The sequence below is a fragment of the Pongo pygmaeus genome, chromosome X, assembly GCF_028885625.2.
Source record: "Pongo pygmaeus isolate AG05252 chromosome X, NHGRI_mPonPyg2-v2.0_pri, whole genome shotgun sequence".
Taxonomy (NCBI): domain Eukaryota; kingdom Metazoa; phylum Chordata; class Mammalia; order Primates; family Hominidae; genus Pongo; species Pongo pygmaeus.
In genome coordinates this window covers 99,250,027-99,258,637 of record NC_072396.2, presented here as the reverse complement: position 1 = coordinate 99,258,637, position 8,611 = coordinate 99,250,027, and positions in this window count along the sequence as shown.

Sequence of the window (8,611 nt, the reverse complement as noted above, 5' to 3'; positions counted from 1 at the left end):
ATCATTTACAAAGCATTTTAATATGTATTGTCTTTTTCCTCACAATATGCCTACAAGTTAATTAGGGCAAGAAAACTGGCCCTGCTTCAGAAATAATTAAACAGGGACCCAGAGTGAGTCCATTTTCCGCCTAAGGTCACAAAGGAATGGAAACCTTTGCCTTCCAAATTATAATTCAGTGTTCTTTCCATTGAGATGTGGGTGTAAGCAGGGAGGTGAATAGAACTCTTCAATATAAAGATTTCTCTGGATTATAAACGTTAAAAAGTTATTTCCCATTTAATTCACGATAACTTGATCCTAGTTCTGGACTTAGGTAAATGAGGCTGGATTACTGTACCACTGATACAGTAGAATTACCTTGACAAGTAAGTGAGTTTACTTCTCTGAACTTCAGGTTCTCTATTTTTTAAATGAAAAAATTCATTTTTTGCAGTGTGATTGTGAGGATAAAATGAGACAAAATATGTGAAGGTGTCATGAACATCTGAAGTAGCCAATAAAGATTTGTTCTACTTTCTTTCATTCTCAGAGAGAGGTGAGGTTAGAAAACTCAGGCACTTACTGGCCATAGATTGAACTTAGAGAATCATTACAGTCGGGATGGGTTTAGCGAATCCAGACATGAAGTTCAGAGTTTAGGGCATCTGAGATATGAACACTAAGAAACAGAAAGCACTAATAAAAACTCTGTCCTAGGGGATAGGGTTTTGATCTCTGTTCTCTTTTATATGCCCTGCTATATGTGGGGGAATAAATATACTTAAAATGAGAGAGAAAGTTAAAACACTGCAGATTCATACTGGCCCTGATCCATGAAGGAAAAATTATGCAGGCCTTTCCTTCGCTCTTTCACAGTTTTGCCACAAATAGTTAATAAGTAGGCATCCAGTAGCAGCCAACCATATAGGGTATTGCAACTTCATAAATAATACTGTAGTAGCCAAAATTGTTTTTTATTGCCCATCTATGTTTGGTGCTCTATTGCATTTGGTAGTGAGAGTTAAATGTAATAAATTGCATTGTTGCATACAGGTCAAACATTTCTCTTAGAGGAAGTGCCTGAAAGGCAATGAGAATATATAGCCTGATTGCTTTATATGTAATAGGACAAATACAGCTGTTGATTAAAAGATTATTGTGCTTTCATTTTTTGGCATGGCCATAGTCCTTAAGACCTTTATCTTAGTGCTAGATTTTGCTATGAAGTTCTTATACAAATATTTATATTAGTTATTACTTATGTGTTGGGTACATTGAGGCTATTTTGGGGGTAAGTACTATTAATTTTTTGTTATGCTGAATATTTAATCTTGGAATTCACTGTGAAAGTACAAAGGCCAATGTTATTAACAGAAACTGAAAGGCAGAGAGTATGGATGACTTTTATTTTTTTACAAATTTATTTTTAAAAAGCAAGCTTTGAAATCATGCAGCATAATAATTTGGTTCTAAACAAGGGATCCATGATCTTACTTATCTTTAGCAAAACGTATCATAAGTCATATTCAGATTTAACAAAACCATGAAAAATCATTTAGTGCATATTGTGTTAAAATATGTGCAAATAATAATAATAAAGAGAATATCACAGAGAGTATCACCAAGTGAATTTTGTTTTGGTGTTCAAATTTTGACATCTTGTTGACTTCTAACTGCTTTTACTTTTTATACTTCTTTTAAAAAGTAGCTTATTACATAGACTTCAAATAGAATTATGAATGACATTTATTGTTTCTTACGAATGAAAATGGGCTATATACCATGTATACTTGTGTTTAATAAAGTACTTTTTTGTTGGAAGTGGAACAGAAGGACAAAGCAAGTATGACTTAAATTTATTTAATGATTTAATGATGTAATTTATTCTCTAGTACAACTACTGCATTTTACTAAATTCAACAGTTCCATGTCTGGAAGGACCAAGTCAATTGCCCAACTCACTCCTTGAAAACTTTAAGGGCTATACAAATTGGGGAATACTCAACTGCTCTGAATGTTCATAAATTCGCAAGATGTTGGAGCTTCTTATCGAATTTCCCTCAGGAAAAACATAACAGATATTACCATATTAGAGGCTCTAGAAAAGCCATGAGGTGCAAACATCAATTAAAACTTTTTATTAATCAAAATTTTTAAAACTTTTATTGTAAGTTCAGGGTTACATGTGTAAGTTTGTTATACAGGTAAACTTGTGTCATGGGGGTTTGATGTACAGATTATTTTGTTACCCAGGTATTAAGTCTAGAACCAAATAGTTATTTGTCCTTATTCTCTCTCTCCTTCTACCCTCCACCTTCCGATAGACCACAGTGTGTGTCGTTCCCCTCTATGTGCTCATGTGATCTCATGTGAGCTCCCACTTATAAGTGAGAACATGCAGTATTTGGTTTGCTGTTCCTGGATTAGTTTTCTAAGGATAGGTCTCCACTTCCAACCACGGTGCTGCAAAGGACACTATCTTATTCTTTTTATGGCTGCATAGTATTCCATGGTGCATATGTACCATATTTTCTTTATCCAGCCTACCACTGATGAGCATTTATGTTGATTCTATGTCTGTGCTATTGTAAGTAGTGCTACAATGAACATATGTGTGCATGTGCCCTTATGATAGAATGATATATTTTCCTTTAAGTATATACCCAGTAATGGGATTGCTGGGTTGAATGGTATTTCTGTTTTTATGTCTTTGAGGAATTGCCACATTGTCTTCTGTAATGGTTGAACTAATTTAAACTCCCACCAATAATGTATAAACATTCCTTTTCCTCTGCAACCTAACCAGCATCTGTTATTTTTTGACTTTTTAATAACAGCCATTTTCACTGTTGCGAGATGGTATCTCACTGTGGTTTTTATTTTATTTTATCTTATGATCAGTGACATGAGTTATTTTTTATATAATTGTTGGCCATATGTATGTCTTCTATTGAAAAGCATCTGCTTATGTCCTTTGCCCACTTTTTAATGGGGTGGTTTGTTTTTGTAAATTTGTTTAAATTTGTTACAGATTGTAGATATTAGACCTTTGTCAGATGTGCAGTTTGCAAATTTTTTTCCATTCTGTAGGTTGGCCTCTTCACTCTGCTGATAGTTTCCTTTGCTGTGCAGATTTTTGGTTTCATTAGATTCCATTTGTCAATTTTTGTTTTTGTTATTATTGCTTTTGGCATCTTTATCATGAAATCTTTGCCTATTCCTATGCCCAAGATAGTATTGCCTAGGTCATCTTCCAGGGTTTTTATAGTTTTGAGCTTTATATTTAAGTTTTCAATCAATCTTGAGTTAATTTCTGTATATGTTGTAAGAAAAGGGCTAAGTTTCAATTTTTGGGATATAACCAACCAGTTATCCCAGCACCATTTATTGAATAAGGAATCCTTTCTTCACTGCATATTTTTGTCAGATTTGTCAATGATCAGATAGTTGTAGGTGTGAGGTCTTATTTGTCGGTTCTCTATTCTGTTCCATTGGTCTATGTGTCTGTTTTTGTGCCAGTAGCATGCTGTTTGGTTACTGCAGCACTCTAGTATAGTTTGAAGTAGGGCAGCGTGATGCCTCTAACTTTGTTCTTTTTGCTTAGGATTATGTTAACAATGTGGGGTCTTTTTTGATCCATATGAATTTTAAAGTAATTTTTCTATCTGTGAAGAAGGTCAGTAACTTAATAGGAACAGCATTTAATCTGTAAGTTGCTTTGTGCAGTATGGACATTTTAATGGTATTGATTCTATCTATTAACGAACAAGGAATGTTTTTCTATCTGTTTATGTCATCTCTGATTTCTTTGAGAAGTGTTTTGTAGTGCTCCTTGTAGAGCTCTTTAACCTTCCTGATTAGCTGTATTTCTAAGTTTTTTATTCTTTATTTGTGGCAGTTTTGAATGGGATTGCATTCCTGATTTGTCTCTTTGCTTGACTGTTGTTGGTGTATAGGAATATGTGATTTTTGCACACTGAGTTTGTTTCCAAAGACTGCTGAAGTTGTTTGCCAGCTTAAGAAGCTCTCGGGCAGATACTATGGGGTTTTTTAGATGTAGAATAAACTCTGCTGCAAACAATGGTAGTTTGTCCTCCGCTCTTGCTATTTGGATGCAATTTATTTCTTTCCCTTGTCTTGTTGCCTGGCCAGGACTTCCAGTATTATGTTTAATAAGAGTGATGAGACAGGGCCTTTTTGGTTTGCACTGGCTTTCAAGGGGAATGCTCTCAGCTTTTGCTCATTCAGTATGAAGCGCAGTGGCTGTGGGTTTGTCTTAGATGTCTCTTATTATTTTGAAGTATGTCTCTTCAATACCTAGTATATTGAGAAATTTTAACCTGAAGTTGTGTTGAATTTTCTTGAAAGGCTTTCTGTATCTGTTGAGATAATCATTCATTTTTTTATTTAATTCTATTTATTTGATGAGTCACATGTATGGATTTGTGTATGTTGAACCAACCTTGCATCTAAAGGGTAAAGACTGCTTGATAATGGTGGATAAGCTTTTTGGTGTGCTGCTGGATTTAGTTTTGTCAGTATTCTCTTGAGGATTTTTGCCTTAATGTTTATCAAGGATATTGTCCTTTACCTGTTCTGTCTCTGCCAGGTTTTGGTATCAGAATTATGCTAGCTTCATAGAATGAGTTAGGTAAGAGTCTTTATTTATCAACTTTTTGAAATAATATCAACATGAATGCTAACAGCTCTTTTTTGTACATCTGATAGAATTCAGCTGTGAATCTGTCAGGTCCTGGGCTTTTTTTGGTTTGTAGGCTATTTATTACAGATTCAATTGCAGAGCTCATTATTAGTCTGTTTAGGGATACAATTTCTTCCTGATTCAGTCTTGAGAGGGTGTATGTGTCAAGGAATTTATTCATTTCTTCTAGAATTTCTAGTTTGTGTCCATAGAGATGTTTATATTATTCTCTGATGGTTCTTTTTATTTTCTGTAGGGTCAGTGGTAATATCCCCTTTGTCATTTCTGATTGTGTTTATTTGAGTCATCTCTCTTTTCTTCATTATTAGTTTAGCTTGCAGTCTAATTTATTAATTAAAAATACAGCTCTTGGATTTGTCAATATTTTGAATGTTTTCTTATGTCTCAGTCTCCTTCTTCCTTGTCTTCCCCTAGCTTTGGGATTTGTTTTCTCTTGGTTCTCTGGTCCTTGTAGTTGTTATGTTAGGTTGCTAACCTGAGGTCTTTCTAATTTTTTGATGTGGATATTTAGTGCTATGAATTTCCCTGTGAACACTGGCCAGAGGAACTTAACTATGTCCCAGAGATTCTGGTATGTTCTATATTTGTTTTGATTAGTTTCAAAAAACTTCCTGATTCTTGCCCTAATTTCACTATTTACCCAAAAGCCACTCAGGAGCTGGCTATTCAATTTCTGTGGAATTGTATGGTTTTGAGTGAATTTCTTAGTGTTGATTTCTACTTTGATTGCATTGTGGTCTAAGATATTGTTATAATTTCAGTTATTCTTTAACATTTGCTCAGGAGTGTTTGACTTCCAATAATGTGATCAATTTTAGAATGTGTGCCATGTTGTAATAAGAAGAATGTATGTTCTGTTGTTTTTGAGTAGAGAGTTTTGTAGATATCTATTAGTTACATTTAATACAGTCATGATTTCAGATCATAAATATCTTTGTTAATTGTCTTTCTCAATGATCTAATATTGTTAACAGAATCTTAAACTATCTCATTATTGCGTGGGAGTCTAAGTCTCTTTGAAGGTCTCTAAAAAGTTGCTTTATGAATCTGGGTGCTCCTGTGTTGGGTGCAAATATAGTTAGTATAGTTACATCTTGTTAAATTGAACCTTTTACCCTTATGTAATGCCTTTCTTTGTCTTTTTTGATCTTTGTTGGTTTAAAGTTTGCTTTGTCTGAAGCTAGGATTGCAACCTCTGCTTTCTTTCTGTTTTTCATTTGCTTGGTAGATTTTTCTCCATCTTTTTTTATTTTAAATCTATGTGTTTCATTGCATGTGAGATAAATCCCTTGAAGACAGCATACCAATGGGTCTTGGTTTTTTATCCAGCTTGCCACTCTATGTCTTTTAATTAGGGTATTTAGCCCATTTGCATTCAAGGTTAGTATTGATATGTGTGAATTTGATTCTGCCAACATAATGTTAGCTGGTTATTTTCCAGAATGTTTTTATGTGATTACTTTATAGTATCCCTGATCTGTGTACTTAAGTATGTTTCTCTAGTAGCTGGTAATGCTCTTGCCTTCCCATATTTCATGCTTCCTTTACAAGTTCTTGTATGGTAGGTCTGGTGGTAACAAATTCCCTCAGCATTTGCTTGTCTGAAAAAAAATCTTATTTCTCCTTTGTTTATGAAGCTTAGTTTGGCTGGATATAAAATTCTGGGGTGGAATTTATTTTCTTTAGGAATGTAGTACAGTGGATCTCTTCTGGTTTGCAGGATTTCTGTGGAGAGGTTTGTTTTTAGTCTAATTGGCTTCTCTTTGTAGATTATCTGACCTTTCTCTCCAGCAGCCTTTAACCTCATTTCTTTCATTTTGACCTTGGAGAAGCTGATGATTAAGTGTCTTGGGGATTATCTTCTTGTGAAGTGGAGTTCTCTACATTTCCTGAAATATAATGTTGACCTCTCTAGTTAGGTTGGGGGAGTTCTTATAGATGGTATCATAAGATATGTTTTGCAAGTAGGTTCCATTCTTTCCATCTCTTTCAGGAATACCAATAGGTCACAGATTCAGTCTCTTTACATAATCCTATATTTCTCTGAGGTTCTGTTCATTCATTTTAATTCTTTTTTGTCTATTATTGTCAGACTATGTTATTTCAGAAAGCTAGTCTTCAAGCTTCGAAATTTTTGCCTTTGCTTTCTCTATTCTGCTATTAATACTTCTGATAGCATTATGAAATACTAATATTGTGTTTTTCAGCTCAATCAGGTTGGTCATGTTCTTTTCTATAATGGCTATTTTGTCTGTCAGCTCCTGCATTGTTTTATTATAATTTTTAGCTTCCTTGAAATGGATTTAAACATACACTTGTAGCTCAATTATCTTCATTCTTACTTATATTATGAATTGTATTTCTGTCATTTTAACCATCTCAGCCTGGTTCAGAACCCTTGCTGCAGAGGTGATGTGATCATTTGGAGGAAAGAAAGCATTCTGGCTTTTTGAGTTTTGAATGTTCTTATGCTGATTCCTTCTCATTTTTGTGGGCTTACTTACCTACAATCTTTAAGGTTACTAACCTTTGGATATTCTTTTTTACTCTTTTATTCCTATTTGATGACCTTGAGAGTTTGATTCTGGTATAAGGTGGATTCAGCCTACTGTCTTGGTTTCTAGAAGATTTTAGGGCAACAAAACTCATCTCTCAACTCCTGGACTCTTCCTTAACTTTAGGACAATTTTATTGGACTCTGACTTTGGTCTCTGGCTTCCTGAGGTTTGGAATCCACTGAAATGGGGTTGCTGAAGTGTGGATCCTGTGGCAGAGTGCTAGCAGATCCCAGGGTGCCTGCCTTCCTGTGAACATTCACCACAGTGGCAGAGGCAACACAGCTGGGGGGATGCAGAGGATTCCTGCTCGTAACTGTGCATGGTCATGCTAGAAATGGTGTTGGCTTGGGGGTGGGGTGCTGGCAGGCACAGGTCTAAGTGCCTTCTCTGTGCCCCAAAAGCAGGAGTGATCACTCAGTGTGAGGGAGAATATACTGTTCTTTTTCTAGTGTTATCCCAAGGGCAGGGTGCTGTCAGGGGTGGGGTTGACTGGCTCTGTGCCTGCCATGGCTCCATCTGCAATGGTTCTTGGTAGGGGGAAGGAGGGCCCACTATACTTCTATACTTCTGCATACTGGTAGGGCAAGAAAAGGAAAAACTGCCTCTGCAGACACATGCCAGCAAAACAATATGGGGAGTTTCCATGGACCCGGGAGAAGCTTTAGTATGAGGCGGGAGCATGCAAGTTGCTGTGTGACCATAGGGGCCACCCTGCTGGAGGTCTCTGCCAGTCTGGCATGATCCACTATCACAGAAGCTATGGCGCAGGTCCCCAGGGCACCTGAGACTGCCCTGCAAGCAGGAATGGCCAGGCTGAGACCCCAGGAGAGGCCAGAAGACCAATAGGTGCTCAGACTAGACTAGCCTCATCAGATGGGCAACATAGACCTGCAGAGATCAGGTCTGACAGTTCCCCTAGGGCTTAAGTATACTATGGCGGCAAGTTAAGTTTAGTAGGATGACTGTCTCTTGCCATACTCTGCTACAGATGCTACAGCACCAAACCCTCTGGGCTCCACATCAGCTGGCTTGCTGCCCCTACAACTTCTCTAAGTAGCTATCCCTGCCAACTCTTGTGTACATGGTGCTTGAGGGGTCTCCTCCTGTTGGAGGTCCTGAGGCCTATGGCAAGAGCAGGTTGCTCCTGGCCAGTTCAACTCACCCATTTCCCCAGAGACTTTGTGGCCCAGTGTGTAGTAACCTTGTGCAGGGTTCCCAGATTTCTCCCCATTCAGCCAAGCTTCTATGTCTTTCCTCCATGCACTCTTGGTGCCTTCCCTCTTAAGATCTGTTAGAAGCATACCAGTTATCTTGTTCCCTCCATGGAAGCTGTTCCACCCGGCTGTGT